The sequence below is a fragment of the Pleurodeles waltl genome, chromosome 5, assembly GCF_031143425.1.
Source record: "Pleurodeles waltl isolate 20211129_DDA chromosome 5, aPleWal1.hap1.20221129, whole genome shotgun sequence".
Lineage (NCBI taxonomy): Eukaryota > Metazoa > Chordata > Amphibia > Caudata > Salamandridae > Pleurodeles > Pleurodeles waltl.
The window spans coordinates 1,617,736,785-1,617,758,023 of NC_090444.1; positions in this window are offsets into that span (position 1 = coordinate 1,617,736,785).

Genomic DNA, 21,239 nt, shown 5'->3' on the forward strand with positions numbered 1-21,239 from the left:
CCTACACAGTATAAAAAAGAAAAACTCTGTCAAATAATTTTTCTAGTTGGGAGAGGTAAAAGTTAGGTAAATAATAATAAACAGGATTTGCTGGGGCCAGCAGAACCATCTGTCCCTGTGCTGAATGGGCGGTTCCACCCACCACGGTGCTGGTGAAAGCATACCCTTTGTCCTGCTCCAATGCCGTTTTTCCCTTGCGTCCAGATGTAAGAAATAAAAAAAATAAAAAAGTTTGTGGTACAGTTTCTATCTAAAAAAAATATTTGGACTGAGTCCCATAGTAATATTGTACTTTCTAAATCCAACATTCTATTGCCCTTTTCCTAATTTCCTAAACCTAAACGTAATCTTGAACTACTAATGCATTGCAAAGAATAGTCGTTGCTTCTCCACCTCCTTTGAGAGGTCAACTGAGCCTCCCTTTGCAATGCATACTACTCATCAGGGAGACTGAGAGTAGGTAGCTCCGAGCACCTGGCTAGCTCAAACTGGATCAGACATTATTCGTAACGTAAACTTAACTTAATTCTGAGTGTGAGCAGCATGATATTTGGAAAAAAAAGAAATAGAACCACCCAGTGGTGCATTAGCTACGGGGTGGTGTACTGAACCACAGGTGCTGTGGCACACATACCGAAGCACTCTCCCCCACAGCAGCCAACACTCCTGCAGGGAGTATGCTTTCCCAGACCTGCTGCCCGGTAGAGGGGAGATTGCTCTGAACCTAAAAAACAGTGCAGCCACCTCTGTCTCAGTATACATAGGGCAGGGCTGAATGGTATTGGTGCCCAAAGGGGGGGCATGTGGCTCTGGTTCTGCAGCCTGTTTCTGTCATGGTTCTGGGAGAAAGAAGTAGGACAAGTGAATCAGAAAGGAAGAAGGAAGTGGAACACTTCCACAAGGAAAGGAAAAACAAAGCAACAAAGGACAAAAAGTCACAAAAAAGGTAAAAATGCAAAATACACACAGAGTAAGACACACTGATAAAAATAAGTAAATGAGTAAAGATCAGTTGGGGGAGGATTGAGAGACGTTCAGAAAAAGACCTAGCACCTTGAAAAAAACAGAGGCAAAGATCCAGATGAGCATTCTTCCACCTATTGCAGAGTTCCATTGTGAGAAAACAGGGCTGATTGCAGAGCCCCCCTAACATTTTGTCACAATTTTTCACTTTTTGCTGGTGTTTTCCTAACTCTAATGGTGCCCTGGGTACTGCTAACCAGTCCCAGGGCCTTTACTCTGTCTAAAATAAATATACAAATTAGGCTAATTATAATTGGCTGTGTTAACCTACTTTTAAGTCCATAGTATATGGTAGGGCATGTAGGTTGAGGGACCCCAGCATAGGTAGTGCACCCATAAGTGCACTGCTGAGATGCCCAGCGTGACTTTAAAGGCTGGCCTCCCTTGCTAAGTGCATTTCAACTGAAGTGCAAATTAGACTTTGGAATTAAAAGTACTTCCAAAGTCTTAAACTACCTTATTTTTTCGAATAAGTCACCCCTAAGGTGTGCCCTGTGTGCCCCTAGGATTGGGTGCCATGTAATTATAAGCAGGGGCCATATAAAAATAGTTTTCATAAGGCCTGGTGAGGTAAAACAGCCAAATTTGTTTTTCTCTCATTGTAGTGAATGGCCTCCATAGGCTAAAATGATAAGACTTTATTTTAATTTACAAAGTCCCTTGAAGTATCAGATACCTCAAATTTGGTATCAAATTAATTGTTATAATAAATCCTACAACTTATAATTGTTGAATGCCCTGCTCTGTCTGGCCAGCCTCTGGCAGCCTGGCCAGGCTGCCTTGATGAGGTGTGAAGTAGCCTGGGCTGAACACAAAGGAATGTGTCTATTGGAGGAGAACTCCCCTCAGCAGATGGAAAAGCAGGAAGAGGAGAGAGCTGCCAAACTGGTCTTCAAAGGCAGGGAAGGACATTGGGAGTAGCCCAGAACCTCCCTCACATCCTGCAATCCCAGACAATTAGGTGCTCCCTTGATTAGATTAGGAGAGCGCAGTAGAGGGTTAGACACACCAGTGGGTGGGCTCAGCCAGATGTAATTTCTAAAAATCAGTTTCAGCCATGATGGATTTATGAAGAATGTTGCTCCCTGGAGTGATTTTTTGCCACACTTCCCAGGAAGTGGTCATCACATGGGGAAGGACCCTGCATCTGATAGAGAACCAGGAACCCTGTGTTTTTCACCCAGGAGCAAGGATGAAACTGGCAGAGCTGCACCCACACCTCAGTTCCCCACCAGATCCCAACAAGGAAGAATGTCAGAAGAAGAAGGACTGACCTGCTGGCCCCCTCTCCTGCACCTGGACACTGCACTCTGAAGGACTGCACCAGCTGCACACTCGGGCTCCACCACAAGAAGGACTTTGCCTGGCTTCAACTAGTTCAAGGAGGGACTCCCTGTTTGCTACAGGTACAATGGAACTGCCCAGAGTCCCCTGCAGCAAACCCTGCAAGCAGAGCCCAGCTGACCAGCGTCCAGTGGCCATTTGAGGATTCTGACCAGGTGCATTCTGGGAATTGTAGTCCCCACGTCCAAGGAGCCACTCAGAGCTTCTGGAACCTTGGATCAAGTTGTGGACCCTTCAAGGACCCAAAAATGACCTCTGGAAGAAGATCCAGAAGTCTGGATACATTTGGAGAAACTCCATAAGTTGAAGAGGTGCATTGTGGGAGCTGTAGTCCCAGATCCCAAGAGGAAAACCAGAGCCTCGGAACCATTGGCTGGTGCTGTGTACCACTTTCCTGAATCAAGAAACACTTCTGAAAGTAAGTGTGACACAGTGTTACCTCATGGGTGGTCTAAACTCTGGACTTTGTCCCTTTCCAGTGTGAGCTTTTTTAATCCTTTGAGCGCTAGTTGCTTCTATACGCTAGAAAATATTAATTCTTAAAAAAATCATATCTCCTGTTCCCCTTATCTGATTTTATTTGGTTGGGTGTCATTTTAAAGAAGAAAATATAATCTATGTTAATAAATTAGTGTTTGATTTTTATTCTGTTTTGTGTTTTACTCATTTACTGTTTTGTGATTTTTAAATGCTTTACACTCTATTCTCCTAAGTTAAGCCTTGTCGCTCGTTGCCTAACTACGAAGGGTTGAGCTGGGTTTAATTTATTGAGACTTAACTGGACCTAAGTGGAGGTTAGTGGCCTATTGCTAAGTGTAGGTACTTACCTGCCCTAACCAGTAATCCATTTTCCAACATCCGTGGAATTTATTTGTAACTCTTCTGAATTCCACGGAGCAAAATTCTGCAAGCTCTGCATGATCTGCCCAGACATAATAACTATATATTACCTACTGGCGATAGCCAGTAGGTACTTATAGTTAGGACCTACTTATCACAGGAAAAGCATTTTTTGTTTTGCCTATAACTTTGGCACCGTTTGATGAATCTTAATGAAATTTTCAAAACTAGTTTGCCACACACTTCAGCTGCTGCTTGTAATGTTCCAGGGTGATTTTTGAAGTGGGGTAGAGAAAAAGGAAGTGTTCCAAAACATGTTGTCCCCAGGCAATTGCGGTACCGTTGAATGGAATTACACCAGATTTGGAAAAAAAGCTCGACCTTGGTCTTGAAAGAGTAATTTTGTGATTTGGTGTAAATCATTTCAGTAGTTTTGAAGTTGTTAAAGAAAAAATAACTTATGTATATCTAGGGATGCGGGTCCACAGTGTATCCACCACAGGGGCTAGAAAATATTAATTCTTAAAAAAATCATATCTCCTGTTCCCCTTATCTGATTTTATTTGGTTGGGTGTCATTTTAAAGATAAAAATATAATCTATTTTTATAAATTCGTGTTTGATTTTTATTCTGTTTTGTGTTTTACTTATTTACTGTTTTGTGATTTTTAAATGCTTTACACTCTATTCTCCTACGTTAAGCCTTGTCGCTGCAGTTTGGCTACAGGGCAGCGGTTGGATTGATGTATGGTAAATAAGTATTACTTTATGTTAAAAAATACATAGAAATTCAAGGGAAAATCAAAGGTTACAGGGTCGCTGTAGTTAGAAAATAGAATTTAAGAAACCTTAGTAGTTCACAGAAAAGCAAATGTTACAGGGATGTTATAGTTGCGTTCAGATTTTACACACAGAAAACCATAGAAATTCAGCAGTTATAGTGAAACTATAACTCGTGCCCTTGCTATGCACTGTGAATCACCCCACATATTACATGATTACATCAGCCATGACATCTTCCATGACATCACTGATAATATCACTGCAACATTTGCAATAAAGTTATTGATGAGAAAACTATGCCATGGCGGGAGTGCGAGAAATAGTTATGATATATATATATATATATATTTGTGTGTGTGTATATATATATATATATATATATATATATATATATACACACATATATATTTGTATATATGTATTTTTTTTCTTCACCGAAAAAAACAAAGGTTACAGGGACGTTATAGTTGCATTCTAAATGTACTCATACAAAACCTGAGAAATTCAGCAGTTATAGTTGCTCACCCATGCAGCTACTCACACATCCACTCACTCTATCATACAGCAAATGATTCAGCCACTCATTCACCCATACTCCAATCACGCCTCGATACAAACACTTACACTCACTGGATCATGTCATCAGTGACGTCATTTGAAATGTCATCAGTGATGTCACTGACCATGTCATGAGTGATGTAATATGTGAGGTCAAAAGCAGTGAATTACAGGAGCACAAGTTATAGGTAGCTCAAGTCACTATAACTGCTGAATTCTATAGGTTTTGTATGAGTAAATTCAAAATGTAACTGTAACATCCCAGTAACCTTTGTTTTTTTTCAAGTGAATTTCTTAGGTGTTTTAATTCCATTACCTAACTATAATGACCCTGTAACCTTCAGTGAATGTCTAAGGTTTTTACAAATATTTTCTAACTATAAAATCCCTCTAACCTATGGTTTTTCCAGTAAATTTCTATAGTTGTCTTAATTCTATTTCCTAACTGTAACCTTTGAGTTTTTCAGTGAATTTCTATGATTTTTACAGAGGAATTCCTAATTATAACCTCCCTGTAACTTTTGATTTATTTTTCTAAATGTATTTGCTGTGGTCATGAAAAATATGGTGACTGCTTTAGTATTTATTTTTAGGAAATTTTATGATCATCATGTACTAGTTTAATATAATGTATTCTGCATCATTTGCTTGTTAAAAAAACTGTACGTAAGTTAACGATATTGCAACAGTATGTCAAACCAATAACATTTATACTACAAATTTTTACAATGTGATAGAGATGTTTTGCATAGCTAAGTACGTTTTCATTTGTGAACAAATTCAGAATAGTGGATTTTCTGTGAACCTGCACCCTGCCTTGTGAATGAACTGTGTGGTTTTTCCTCCGACTATGATTTACTTTGGATTCTGATCAGCAGATTCACAGATTCATGTTGTAAATTTATTTTTGCATATAATACTGTGTAAATTAAAATATAATATACCAATATATATATTCCACTCCTCATAAAAGCTTTTTTTATTTAAATGGAATTAATGCACATTGAACCTACGACAAATCCGTGAATATCTGGCAAATTCTGTGGAGTCGTAAGAAAATAATTGATATTCCAATCTATCCATTGGTTCATAAGAACCACACCTAGCATTTGAAGGAAACCATAACCAAGTCATTTTGATGTTATCTCTTGGTTAAGAAGGGTGCATGTTGGCATTTGCGATTCCAAATGGCAGAAGGTGGAGATCCTGGTATATCCAGAAGCATGGAGGAACAGGATGAAGAAGTGTATGGAGGTCGTAGGAAGAAAAGTGATGTGTGGAGTTGGTTTACCATCCCCACTTCTGAAACAAAAGCTTGTGCAAGATATGTGGAGTGCACTCTGTGTGGAAATAGCCTTTCCCGAGGCACTAGAAAAAGTATAGCTAAGGTACTTCCACTATGTGGAAACATCTTAAATCTTACCATGAGCGTATATGTCTCTGTTAAAGCAGGGAGAGAGTTACTGATGCTTCTGCAGCAGGACCATCTACTTCTTCTGGAGCTCCAGCTGTGCCACATGTATCTATTCCACCAGTCTGCAACAAGCTTAAAGTGATGGTCATCCATTGCAGCAAGTGCCAGGAACTTGTTGTTAAAAAGAATGCAGACAAAACCAACATGCTGGAAAAAGTGAAGAGACACAACTGTTAATTTGTTTTACTAATTTTTCAGTTAGCAAAACAAGCTTTTTGAATATACAACAGTTTTGGTTTTATAAAGAAATCTACTTCAAAAACGTTTTAAATGTTTTTCTTCGTTAAAACTAAAAAAAAAAAAGTTTTTTCTGTAATCGCCATATTTAAAACAAAGAACTGTGTCTGTGTTCTTATTTTTGTAGTTTATGTATGTGGCTGTACCTGGCTGTGTCAGTGAATGCATCAGTATGTCCCTATGTCTATCAGTGAATGCATCAGTGTCTCACTAGCTCCAGTGTGTGTTGGGTGTGTCAGTATATGCATCAGTGTGTCCCTGGCTGCATTAGTGTATCTATCAGTATGTTCCTGGGTGTGTCAGTGTGTCCCTGGATGGGTCTATGTCTGCAACAGTGTGTGCGTGGGTGTGGTAGTATATGCATCAGTATGTAACTGGGTGTGCCAGTCAGTGCAGCAGGCTGTACCTGGCTGTGTGAGTATATGCATCAGTGTGTGCCTGGATCTCTAAGTATGTGCACTACTCTGTGATTTGATTTGTCAGCATCTGCATGAGTGTATCGCTGGTTGTGTCAGTATGTTAATTAGAGTGTGTCTGGATATGGTCATGTATGCATAAGTGTGTCCATGAATGAGTTAGTGTCTGCAACAGTTTGTGAATGGCCGTGTCACTGTATGTGTCAGTATGTTCATGGTTGTGACAGTGTATGCATCAGTGTGTCCCTGGGTGTGTCACTAAATAAATCAGTGTGCACGTGGATATATTGGAGTATGCATTAGTGTGTCCCAGGATGTGTCTGTGTATGCATCAGTGTGTGCTTGTGTATGGTATTGTATCCATCAGTATGTCACTGGATGTGTCACTGAATACAGCAGTGTATACCTGGCTGTGTCGGTGTATGCATCAGTGTGTGCTTGGATCTGTCAGCATGTGCATTGGTGTGTCCCTGGATGTGTGAGTGTCTCCATCAGTATGTCTCTGGATGTAGTAATGTATGGATAAGGTTGTTCATAAATGGGTTGCTGCATACATCATTGTATGTATGGTTATGTCAGTGTATGCATGAGTATGTTCATTGGTATGTCAGTGTGTAAATCAGTGTCGACATGGCTATGCTACAGTATGTGTTACTGTTTCCCTGGGTATGTTACTGTATCCATAAATATGTGCTTGAATGTGGTAGTGTATGCATCAGTGTGTGACTGGATAGTCTTAGTGAATGCAACAGCGTATGTCTGGCTGTGTTCGTGTATGCATCACTATGTGCCTGGATCTGTAGGTGTATGTTTCATGATATACCTGAATCTCTCAGTGTATGCATTAGTGTCTGAATAGATCTTGACTGTTTTCATCAGTGTATTATTGCATATCGTAATCTGTGCATCAGTGTATACACAATTGGGTTTCTGTACGCGTTAGTGTGTGTTTGAGGGTCAGGATATGCATCAATGTGTTCATGGGCGTGGTACTTTATTCATAAGTGTGTGACTGGGTAAAGAAGTGTATGCATCAGTGTGTGCTTGGCTGTGTCACTGTGTGATTGTGCCTGCTAGAATATCATTATATAGTCATCAGTGTGTGCCTCGAAATGTTCCTGTATGCATAAGTGTGTGTGAGGATGTGTGAGATATATTTAGTTACTTACATCAGCCCAGTGAATAGCTCATTTAATCTGTATAAAAAGAGAAAACATAAAAGTTAATGTTTCATTTTGAGAACTTTTGTAATAAAAATTGTCGACCTGTAATACAAATGATATCATGAATTGCAAGACAGAAGAATTTTGTATTTCTGTATACAATTACAAACTTTACTTAAACATCTCACATTCCCTTCTCAACTGTTCTCAGCTTCTATACATTTGCACAATAAATTAAGGGCATAGAGATACTCATTCTTGAACAGTGGAGGGAAAACAGTCACACTGACTATAAAAAGAAAACCATAACTACATAGCATGTTATTAAAAAAATAGCATTACTATGTATAATATACATACATTTATTATCCCTGCTTGTCAAAACAAAGCCTATGCCAGAAATGTGGGGTGCACTCTTGGTCCGGAAAGCATGCTTTTGTGATTAAAAAATATAGATGTCTGGATATATGGATTCTCCACGGATCCAACTGTCCCCATGATGAAATCTGATTTGCTGCCAACACGTCAACAAGGAACTATTTGCAGCCATTTTAGGACTCAGCTTCAGCTAACTCCCACAAAAACAGGACTAAGTAGCATTTTATGAAATCTCAGAAAAATCTGCGGATCCAAATTTGCAGATTTTTATAAGATTGAAGAAAAAGGGCAGTCTCCCACCCTTTTCTTTTCTTTGGCACCTGGGTGGGGCAGGTCCCAGGGTCATTGAGAATGAAGAGGTTGTAAGGGGTCCCCACTCCTGAGGTTTGCATTAGCCCCAGGGACCACCACCTCCCCAGGGCCATTAGCCACAAATGTGCAGGGGCTGAGTAGCCTTCCCATGCCATGGGGATCACTACCTCCCTGGAGCAAAATCTTTAGTTTACATGGGGGAGGCCCGTTTGGCCTCCCCATAAAACGCAGGGATCACTAACTCCCCAGGGACTGAATAGAGAATTTGTACTCTATGGTCATCCATTCGTAATTAATGCAATAAGATTAAATCAATTTGAGAAAAACATCCCTTTAGATTACGGTTCAGTTGCTGATTATGAAGTGGAATCAAAGAAAATAATTTAATTCACTCCAAATACTTTTTGAAAAAGCTGCTGTGAAGCTGTAATGCATGGCATATGAAATGTGTGGTGGTGCAAGACCGGGCTCTAGTGGGCTGATATTTAAGGGGGTAGGGTGTTCTATGCATAATTGTTTGCAGCTGGAGAACAGGGGTCTGCTCTCTGCTGTGTTAGTGGGGCATGGGATTAGTAGTTTGCAAATCAAGGCCACTGCTTATGCTGTATATAATCCCTGGAGGTAATTTCACACAATTTGTCCCTGCTCCATGTAGAGATCAAATTAGGAAACTAGGATACAAAAAAAAACTTCTCAGGACTTTATTAACAGGGATAAAAAGGTGACTAAGGGGGGGAGGAGGTCAGAATAGACTAGGTGGGAAAAATTGTACCAGGATGTTTTTGTGGTTTTTCATGTGAAATAAACATCCGGCACAGATACATCTTTCAATTGTTATTAAATGAATGGGAGCAGGACAATCAGGACTGTGGCAGGAAGTGTTATGTAATCCATGGGTACCACTAGCATGGCCCCCTACCAGGGGTTTGAACTTCTTGTCTGTTGTTTTAAGATCCAACCCTGTCTCTGCACAGGCCCCGAGTCTGGCTGGTGCACAGTCCAGCACTGGGAATGCTACTGAGCCACCTGCCGCTTTACAGCGCTGCCTAATCGCATTTGCCTTTCCATGAGTAATCCTACTCTACAGCCCAAGAGCCTCACATTCTTCCCAGATCTCAGGGCCCTGTCCTGACTCAGAGAGACCTTACTTCTGTCCCTCAGTTAAATGTCTGTGCAGCATCGTTGGTAAACTGCTTCAGGATGGTGTAGACACCCCACTTGACTTGAGAAGTGCTCCCTGCATAAACCTTTAAACTCTTCTACCCCTATCTATGATATGGGTGGTTTCACAGACCTCAAGTAATGCAGCCTTCAAAATTTCACCTCTCTTGGACCCTTCTGTACCCAACGTGTCTTTGTGTAGTGTTTCTTTCTTGGTTTAATTGAAATTTTGTTTGGTATTTATATATATATATATATATATATATATATATATATATATACGTATATATATATATATATGCACACACACACACACACACACACATATATATTCACTGAAATAAATAAAGGGTACAAAGATGATATAGTCAGGTTCTGAATTTACTCTTACAAAACCATAGAAATTCAGCAGTCATAGTTGGAGTTATTTCAAGTAACTATAACTCGCACCCTAAGGTAACTATAACTTGTTCCCTCGCCATGCGCAGTTTTCTTATCAATAATTCTATTGCAAATGTTGCAGTGATAATATAAAGGATGCCATAGAAGATGTCATCAATGATATAATATGTGTAGTTGGTGAAGGCACGAGTTATAGTCACCTTTGGGTGTGAGTTATAGTTATTTGTAATAAATGTAACTAGAGCTGCTGAATTTCTATGGTTTTGTACAAGTAAATTGTTTTTTTTTTACCACCGTGTGCAGCAGGTGTTGTTTGCAGGACCTGCAGACAAGTCTTTATAACCACCCAACCCCACACTACACACGGTCTTTGGCCATGCACAGTGGAGGTTGGCCAGAGGGCCTGAATCTTTCAATGGGTCTGTGAGTGGGAGTGGGAGTGTCTGAGTGGGTCTGAAAGTGGGTGTGTGAATCTATGAGTGGGTCTGAATGGGTGCATGAGTGTTTGAGTGGGTGTGTGAGTGAGCGCATGAGTTTCTGAGTGCATGTATGAGTGAATAAATTAGTGTATGAGTGAGTCATGAAAGTTTTTGTAAAACGTTTTCCTTATCCCTGAATATTCTAAAATAACCTTGAACATTCAAGGATATTTGAGGATATTCATGAATATCGTGCATAGTGAAGAAAAGTCATTTTAAAACCATGATTTGACCCTATATCACACCTCCTAGGTAAGGTACCGCCACCCTGACACCTCATACCACTTATCATTTCTATTTTCAGCCCAGGGGACGATCTCAGATAACATAAAATGGCAGCTGTAACTTTTGTAGTCAGGTTGTGGCCAGCTAATTACATCTCTTCAATTTGCATTTGCAAAATATTTGTGAGGGATATGCTGCCCTATATATGCATATTTATTTTCCCTTTACCATCTTCAAAACTGCTGAACAGATTTCCACCAAATAAAAGAAAGCGTGATCTTTGTACCGAAAGCTAGCTTTCTGCCAAATGTGGTGTAAATACGACCAGCGGTTTGGCCTGTAGTCATGTCTAAAGGTCCTGGGAATTAACATAGGAAACTCAATGTTTTTATACCCCTCCTCCCTTTTCTCTGCCCCCGCCTGATGGATCACCCCAAAACTTTTCCATGTGCAACAAGAATCACCAGGCCACTTTTTTGGGGAAAATTTTGTGACGATTCATCTAACAATGCCAAAGACATAGGCAAGACAAAAAACACTTTTTATAGGGAATCATGGGGCCAGATGTATCAAAGCTTTTTGCATTCGCAAACGGTGTGAATGCCCGTTTGCGAATGCAAAAAGCCCTTTCAGAATGTATCAAAGGCATTCTGAATGCAATTTTAAGGAATTGCTAAAATAGTTATTCCTTAAAATTGCGACCCTGTTTAGAGAGTCGCAAATTGCGACTCTCTAAATTTGTATGAAGCAATTCCTTAATGTGAATTGGGCATTAAGGAATCGCTTTTACCACCAAGTTGAACTTGGTGGTAACCATGTGCAAATTTTAAAAATGCATTTAAAACGCATTTTTAAAATTTACATGTAAAGCACACATGCACTTTTGGCATGTGTGCACCTTACATGTTGTTAAAAAATGTTTTGGGGTTCAGCAGAGGGGGCCTTAGGCCCCCAGCACCCTGGACTTTGCATTTTCCAAAATTGAGAATTCCAGTTAAGAACTCGCAATTTGGGACATGCAAAATATTTGCAAATATGGGCCGACAGGCCCATATATGCCAATGGGGGCCGGTGTTGCAATTTGCGATTCGGTAATAGCATTTGCGATTTTTAAGAAATCGCTATTACCGAATCGCAAATATGAAACATTGCATTTTGCTAATCAGAAATAGCGATTTCTTAAATATCGCTATTTCCAATTCGCAAAAGGCTTTTTTCATACATCTGGCCCATAGTCCTAACTATAAGTACCTAGTGGTGACTGCTATACATATATATATATATATACACACACACACACACACACATATATATACCTATATGTATATATCTTGATTTTGGACCATGCCCATAGTCCGCTAGCCTTATGTGACCATTGCTTTGCATTATCTTAAAGGCTGGTATGGGAACCACAATGGAAGGGCTTGTCTGTCTGGTCCAGTGCAACTTTGGAGAAGTGAAAACACTGGTGTGGGTTAGCCATTCCCGGGTAGTGCAGTGCATGTTGACAGGTGGATCTCTGGTTCTCTTAAGCAAGCAAAATTTTGCAGTCCTTAACCGCAGCCTTGCACACATACTTTAAGATGCTTGAAGCAGCAGCAATAATTGTGCATTTAGAGCCCCCAGCGCCTCCTTGCTCCACATTAGTGTAATTTTGTTAATGCTAAAATGGCCTAATAAGGCCAAAGTCAATGTGTAAAATTTACAAAGTGCCATAATGCATGATTTGCACCACTTTGTAACCCTTTGCGCTACATAGTGCTGTGCCAGGCATAATGTATGCAAACGGGGGGGGGGAGGGTTCCCCAGATAGACAGGCCAAAACAATGGCACAAAGAAATATAAGAGACTTTTTTGCGTCATATTTGTTTGCCACTTTTAACGCCTGCTCAGTGCAAGCGTTTAAAGGAGGCTTCCATTGATTTCAACTGGCCTCTAGTTGCTTTGCAGGATTAGCATCATAATTTTTTACGGTAATCGTGCAAAGCGCTGAACTAGCATAAAAAATTCTGATGCTAGTTCCCTAACTACCGCCATGGTGTGCCTTATATTAAATACGGCACACACATGGTGGCATTGGGGGGGTGCTAAGGGGTGCAAGAAAAGTTGCGCTGCACGATGTGCAGCTCCACTTTTCATAAATCTCCCCCTTAATGTTGACTGCTCCGCGAGTGCTTTGTGTAATAAGTGGTGGGCGGTGCTGCACTAGGAACAAGAAAAGGTGTATTCAGACCAGAAACCATGGACTGTTAATACCCTATCTCTCCAGGCCCCAAAATGCCGACGGCCATTCAACTGTTCTGAGAAGTTGATGCAGGAAGCTGCGGCCTACGAAGGCACACTTTTAGAAACCAAAACAAACGACTGTTCAACCAAATTGTTGATTTGCTGAACACAGTACTCCTTCCAAAAGCCTACATGAGACAGGAGTCCCTACTCCAGACAAAAACCCTTAATAGCAAGAAAGCACCTTGAAAAAGGACAGTGGAGGCAATATGTTTGCTGAGGGTGTTGTCCGTATGCAGCCTATGCCAATGTTTTGTTAATATCTTTCTCACACTGGTTGCTTGATTCAAAAAAGTTGTAATAAATCTCAAGGCATTAAATACTTCACTCTGTAGTGTAGGATCTGGGTACAATAAGTTACTTACTGTAAAGATTGTAACAAAACATTGGCATACACTGCATACGGACAATACTCTCAGCAAACATATTGCCTCCACTCCAGGGTGGGTATCTGAGTGGGTGCGTGAGTGTTTGCATGAGTCTCTGAGTAAATGTATTAGTGAATGATTTAGTCTATGAATGAGTCTCTGGTATTTCTTTCAAATATTTTCACATTCTCAAATGTTTTGAGACTAATTTCCAAAAAGTTTAGAATTTTCAAGAATATCGCGCATGGCGATGCAAAATTATTTTAAACCCATAATTTGCTCCTTAAACACACATATATCATACCTCTGGGGTCAGGGCTCCTTCTCCCTGATCCCTCATGCCACTTTCAATTAGGGTTTTCACTCTTGGGTACTGGGCCCCATGCATTTGTGAAAATTCAAGAATTTTCAGGATATATTTGTGAAATAATCACAAAGTTCCCACGGCCAGAGATATACAAATTTGGATTTGCCTAACTTTGTCAAACTACTAAACAGATTTACCCCAAATAAGTGAAAGCACAATCTGCATACTGACAGCTAGCTATCTGCCAAATTTGGTGTAATTGTGGCCATGGGTTCAGGCTGTAGAAGTGTCTAAATGTCCTCTGGGAATTAACCTGGGAAAGGCTACTTTTTTCATCCCCCTTTTTCTAAGCACCCGCTTAATGGATCACCCCAAATTTTCAGTACTCAAGAAAAATCATGGCAACACTTTTTTTTGAAAATTTCATGAAGATTCGTCAAATGGCCCTAAAGTTATAGGCAAGTCAAAAAAAGCGTTTTCTATGCAAACATGGTCCTAACTTTCTTTTTTTACACTGAAAAAACAAAGGTTACAAGGACATTATAGTCAGCGAATAGAATGAAAAAAACCTTCAAAATTCACTGAAAAGACCAAAGGATACAGGGTCATTAAAGTTCAGCTCAGATTTCACTCATTAAAACTAGCACAATTCAGCAGTTATAGTTACCTGAGCTAACTATAACTTATGCACTACTTATGACCTCACATATTAAATCACTCATGACATGTTCAGAGACATTACTGATGACATCATCCACCGAGGCACTCATACACCCACTCGCTCCCCTCTACAAACTCTCAAACACCCACTCACGCACCTACACAAGAACTCACAAACCGATTCACAGACCCATACAAGTACTCACACAACAACTCACTCATCCAGAGAGCCAGTCACACAGCCACTCACTCACTCATACAGGCTCTCGCACAACCACTCATTCATCTGTATAGCTACTCATGTAACCCGTCACTTACTCATACAGCCGGTCACAGCGCCACGCTCTCACCCATACAACACTACATACATACCCACACACTCATCAACACAGCCACTCACTCACCCATACAAGCACTTACACATTCACTGTCTCATCTACACAACCACCTACATACCCATTCACATATCTATAGAAGCACTCACCCATCTGCTCACTCACCCATACATTCATTAACACAGGCACTTACTCCACAATACAGCTACTCACACATCAACTAACTTGACCAAACAGCCACTCAAACAACCACTCACTCACCCATAGAGCCACTTACACAGCCAGTCATTACCTCACAAAGCCATTCAGACACCCACTCACTCACCCATACTATCACTCACTCACTCACCCACTCACCCACCCATGCAGCCACTCACACAGCCACTTACTTTCCCTTAAGTCACTGACACACCAATATAGTCAGTAACAGTCACTCACCCTCACTAACTTCTAGTTCTTCTAACAAATATACTTATACACCCACACAGGCACTCAAACAGGCACTCACACACCCATACAGATATATATCCACACTCTCCTCCTTCTTAAAAGGAGATCAGCACTCCATAAGCAGGTTGATGAAGGCAGAAATGCCAAACGCAGTTCTGCAGCATTTGTCTAATAAATATAACATATTTATTCGCTTATGGATTGCCGATCTTCTTTTAAGAAGGAGGAGAGTGTGGAGACATAGATGCAGTGGTGTGCGTCAGATATCATGCATCACCGCCGTTCGGGTGAGGAGTGTTCATATATATATATATATATATGTATATATATATATATATATACAAAAATGGGAAAAGTGAGAACAAATGAGATGTTCACTGAGTTATACAGTGAAAATCTGATTTAATACTGCACCATGACACGTGTTGGCCGACTATATATATATATATATATATATATATATATACACACAAGTGGGAAAAGTGTCGCCCGACTGGCAGCCTTGTTTTGTTCACGTACAAACTTATTATCAGACACTAAAATAAATGATTATTACCCAATCTAAATATTTAATAATCCATTAAATAATTAAGAATTAATTCAAAATCAATTGTTAGTTAATTATTATCTAATTATCTCCCACCCTAAACTTCTACAAACAGAGCAACCCTCGCCTAAAATACTGGTAAAAAAATAAGTATCTCATAATGTACATAACTAATATCAATATCATACTTAAAAATTAATATTTCATTAACAATAATGTATTACTTAATTAACTTCCCACCCTTTTCCCCCACAAACCCATCAACCCTATGAAGTATTTTGAGCAATTAAATTGAAAATTCTAGTTCACTTAAAATGACAAACTATTTTTTTTTAAAACATAACAATTGTACAAACAATAGTAACACATAAATCTATTAAATAAGCTAAAGCACAATAAATTAATTAAAAAACAATATTTTAACAACTATATTATTGAAATAAATACTAACAATAATGATATTCTTAATAACAATATTAACTGAAATAGTTATATTCTTGACAATTATATTCCTGCATCACAATATGTTTGCATCACAATATTGTTTCTGATATTTCTACCTCCTGATAACTACAGCTCAATGTTTTGTCCAGATCCCAGGCTCCATGAAGGAGGGGTTGTAGACGAGATACCTCCAGAGAGTCCTGTCACAAACACATATATGGGGGACGAAGCACCCCTTCAAAGAGGGATGTCATCGTTGCAGATTAATGCTTCATGAGAACGGAGCAGGACATCCCTGAGACCCGCAATGGGTATTCACCAAAATCCTCAGTTTTCCTCTCTGTGTAGAGATATGCCATTGGCCGCTGCCCTGCGAGGAAGGTCTTAATGCCAGGAGGACACGATGGGAGGAATTTCTGCCTTCCATTGTCGATAGAAGGCTCATCATGCAAGGGGAGAGCAAGAAACAGGAACATAGTGGTGAGCTTAGCTTAGCTTTCTCCAACTGGGGGCAGCCGTCCAAGACTATCACTTTCATAGAATGCTGGAGTGGTCTGTCTGTGAGTTGCTTCAAGGTGGAGAGGACCTTTGACTAAAAAGGCTATCATTTTGTACAGTCCCACAACATGTGAGTGAAGCGAGCTGGCACCTGCTGACATCACATCTTATGTTTTTCCTACAACTTTTAGATCTCTGACAATCAGGGCACTTACAAACATCCCAAGAAGTACTCATGGAAATCTGTGCAAATCATACATTTGCATGCCTGCTACTACTTGAGTTCTCTTGACTATTTTTCATCAGGCAAAAAATTCACAAAAGTAATCATGATGGATCATGTAACTATGGGCCAGATGTATGAATCTGGCCCATTGCGATTCGGTAATTGCTTTTTTTAAGGAATCGCAATTACCGACTCACAAAGGGCCATGTATCACATTTGCGATTCCTTAATTGCGATTTCTTGAAAATCGCAAATGCAATTACCGAATCGCAAATTGTGATACTGGCCCCATTCGCAGTTGGCCCATAGCTGCAAATTTTTTGCATTTCCTAAATTGCGATTTCTGAAACAGAAATCGCAATTTGGGAAATGCAAAAGACCAGGGTGCTGGGGGCCTAAGGCCTCCTCTCCTGCACCCCAATTTTTTTTTTTTATCCATGTAAAGTACACACATGCCAAAAGGGCATGTGTGCTTTACGTATTAAATTTAAAAATGCAGTTTTACTGCATTTTTTAATTTTGCACTAGGTTACCACCTGGTTGCAGCCAATGGTATTTTGCATGTGCAAAATACCATTCTGCGAAAAATCGCAATTTGCGATTTTTTGCAGAATTGCCTTGTGACCTGGATTTTGAGAATCGCAAATTCCAGGTCGCAACGCAGAAAATCGAAATTTTTGCGATTTTCATTTTGTGGTCTGCGAATGCCTTTGATGCATTGCAGACCACGTTTGCAGTCGCAAACGGCCGATTTCGCAGTTTGCGAGTGCAAAATCATTTGATACATCTGGCCCTATGCCCCCATTTTTCAACATTTGGAAAGTCCACGTGAGGATTCTGCACACATTTCTTTGAGAGTTGAAATGGCCATGCAAGTGTTCCCCTGTAGGATGGCTCTCTATACAATGTGCAAAAACGATGTGCACTGTGCAGATTCTGAGCAACCCCACATTGGTTTACAGTGGTAAAAACTAGACCACCTAATGCTCTACTTTTTGTGGTAGCCTGTTGAGGCAGCTAGGCCAATCTTGGATAAGTGCTAAGCATTTTTTTAAATCAAAGTATCAATAAATGTGGACACACACTCAAAAGAATAACCCAAGATCAATTTATAAAAATACTTCCAATTTTTATAAACTTTTTAAGATGAAGACCATCAATACTGGGTAAGTAGTTTGTAAGTTATGATTTTTGAAAGTGTAGCAAAAAGTCATTTTGTTCATAAGTTTGCACCATAGGAATCAATGGGAGAACGCTTTAAAAATGCATATAAAAATCAGGGAATGCTTTCACAAATGTCAACTTCTGGTTTTAGGTTGAAGTCATTGAGATGTCCTGTGGCCCAGCCAGAGAGGTTCGGGCAGTTCCTAGTTCGAGTGGGAGTTCAGCTAAATGTCTTGGAGCTGATACAGGACAGGGAAGGTGGCCTCTTGAGTAAAATGTGGCCTGAGTTTGGCCTTTTAGGGCTATCATAGTGTCAATACAAAAGATATTACTGTTCTGTAAGGTGGTGGTATGTTCTACTAAAATTAGGATACAGCCTCAAATATGGACAACACATCACATAATTGGCATGGTTCAACTGTCAGTCCATATTTAATATGACAATCACCCGGTTCCTGATCCACAACCTATGATAGCAATGTCCACCACCAGACACCAAATCAAACATTCTACAAAACTGGTACACACACAATACCAGATGCAAGTTTAAGTCACAACTCTACCTAAAACTAACATCTGCCATGGCACATATGACACCACAAATATGCATTAAAGACACATGTTCTCACATTCCTTTGCATCCGACCAAGGTTATGGCATCCAGCCATGGGTGATGACTCCTTTTGGCAACCCAACAACCGAGGAAGGGCAGGCATACAATGAAGGACACAGAAGGAAATTAAATGTGGTGGAGAGGATATTTGGACTTTTGAAGTCAAGGTTCAGGTGCCTGGCCCTGACCTGAGGACGTCTGTTGTATGCACAACCCCTATTATGCAAGATGATCCTTGTATGTGCAATCTTGCATAACATATGTATTATGTTCCCTGGGATGAACTTGTGGATGTTCCCAGTGAGGAAGAGGATGACAATGGTGCAGTACAGGTAGAGGGGGAACAACAAAACACTGCTGCAGGAGTTCACAGTAGACAACAAATTGTACTGAACTTCTACACCCAGACACTGTACATCAAAACTCACCCTGTAAATATCACCAATAAATGACTTTGCACCAGATTGTCCATGGTGTACTCATTCTCTGATACATATACCATTGGAAAATTACTCATACCACAGAGAGCAGGAAAAAACCACAAAAGTTACAAAAAATGTTGGAACATAGGTTGTGATGTAAGGGGGGTCTAGCATATCCATGCTGAACATCAGCCTCACATAACACACAACCACGTGGCTGTCAAAGGCCTAGATACACACATCAGAAATACTAAGTTATGTAATGTAGGCATTACACCAATTCTGACCCCTCGTACTACATCATGACTATGCCAGGCAAGATGTATGCAAAGGGGGCTTTCATACAGGAGGGCCTGTATCAAAATGGTGTACTCTAAAATACAGAACTAAACTGTCTCACATCTCAAGCAGGTAGCTATAACAACTGCACTAAGCAGGTGTGACAAGGGGGAACACCATTGTAATCAATGGACCGTCATGGACTGGTTAGGGTAAAGGACAATAGTTTTCGCCTAACCCTGCACCACATATCAGTGGTGTAACGTACCATGAGCGCTATTGGCCCCAACCCTGCCACATGGTGTGCTGTTTCACAAATATAGCACACACATGTTGGCTGTGAAGTTCACTAAGGGTCACAAGTCAAGTGGAGCAGCAATGGGTGCTGATCCACTTACCACACATATGCCCCATAGCCAGGAATGATCAATACAATGGGAACATGCACCACCACCTGAATGTGTGGGTGGAATGTGGGCACTTCCAATGCACATTCTTATACACATGTCACACAATAGTGTTGTCTTGACATATGCCTGCATCTAATCTGGAAATACATGTGAAGACTGATGTACCAGTGTATGGCCTAGGTAGGAAAGGGTTAGCATTTACCTACGATGGGTGATATGGGTCTGCAAGGTAACCCAATATAGTCTGCATGATACCATCACATACCATATTTGGATACACACCTCTCATTGACACTCACATGCCTGACCAACAGAAAATGGCCTACTGGGATCCAGTTTGGGATGTGCATGAAAGTCTAGCAATGTCCAAACATGTCATAGACCCATTCTAAATGTTATGGGTAAAGAAGGAGACAGAAATGTTCCATGTGCCAAATCAAATATTCAGAGCTGAGATGACTTCACACAACAACAATATACACTCATGGTGAATGTGACATAAGTTTTGGAATGCAGATGTGAGTGCATGCCCATGTACTCCAAGGGATGTGGAAGAACAGCTGCAAGACTTTCTCATACACTTGGAGATATAACATGGGGAGGTCACTTGGACATTATATACGTGCTGTGGCTTTTGTGCTGTCATGTGTAGGTGGAAGGTGGAAGTCATGTAATCTAGCAAAGCCTGGAAAATAGGAGGGAAACTATCACTTCAATGGTACAGGCCTGGAATTGTGAATTGGAGTATGAACAAAAGTCTACTTTCCCTAATGAACATGTATTTGCATCACATAATTATGCATAGACTTAAATTATCTTCAGATATTTTCCCATATAGGAAGACAAAGATGGCACTGACATGACTACACAGCCATGAAACTATGGTCAACATATGTCCATGCTGGAAGATAGATTTGTGTGGTATCAAAATAATTAACACACCTCTTTGGCATTGATTATACATATTACACTACACATGTCATTTTCACACACATGTCACATAACAACCTTCATTGACACATGTGATTACACAATCTCCTGCATCATAGATGCATGGGGAACCATTTGTTACATATGTAGCACAGCATCATGAACCCTAAACCATACAACTCACCAAAGTGTGGAGACACATGCACTCCCATTGCCATGGGGTATATGAAATCAACCTAGCCATAGTCCAGTGCATCCTCTGAGTACAATTTTTCAAGGGTATCATCAAGGGTATCACATGCATGAACCTCTATTGGACTTAGCAAATCATATCTAAAGTGGTGTTGTCAAGCGTACATTTGGAAATCAAACATGACAATGTGGTAGATCCACAGTTATGTGTTACATCACATGTGTACACTCCTAGTACATATGTGGTGACATGTATGTGGAAAAAGACTACCAACACAAGCACATATGCAAATGGTATCAGTCATGGCATGCAT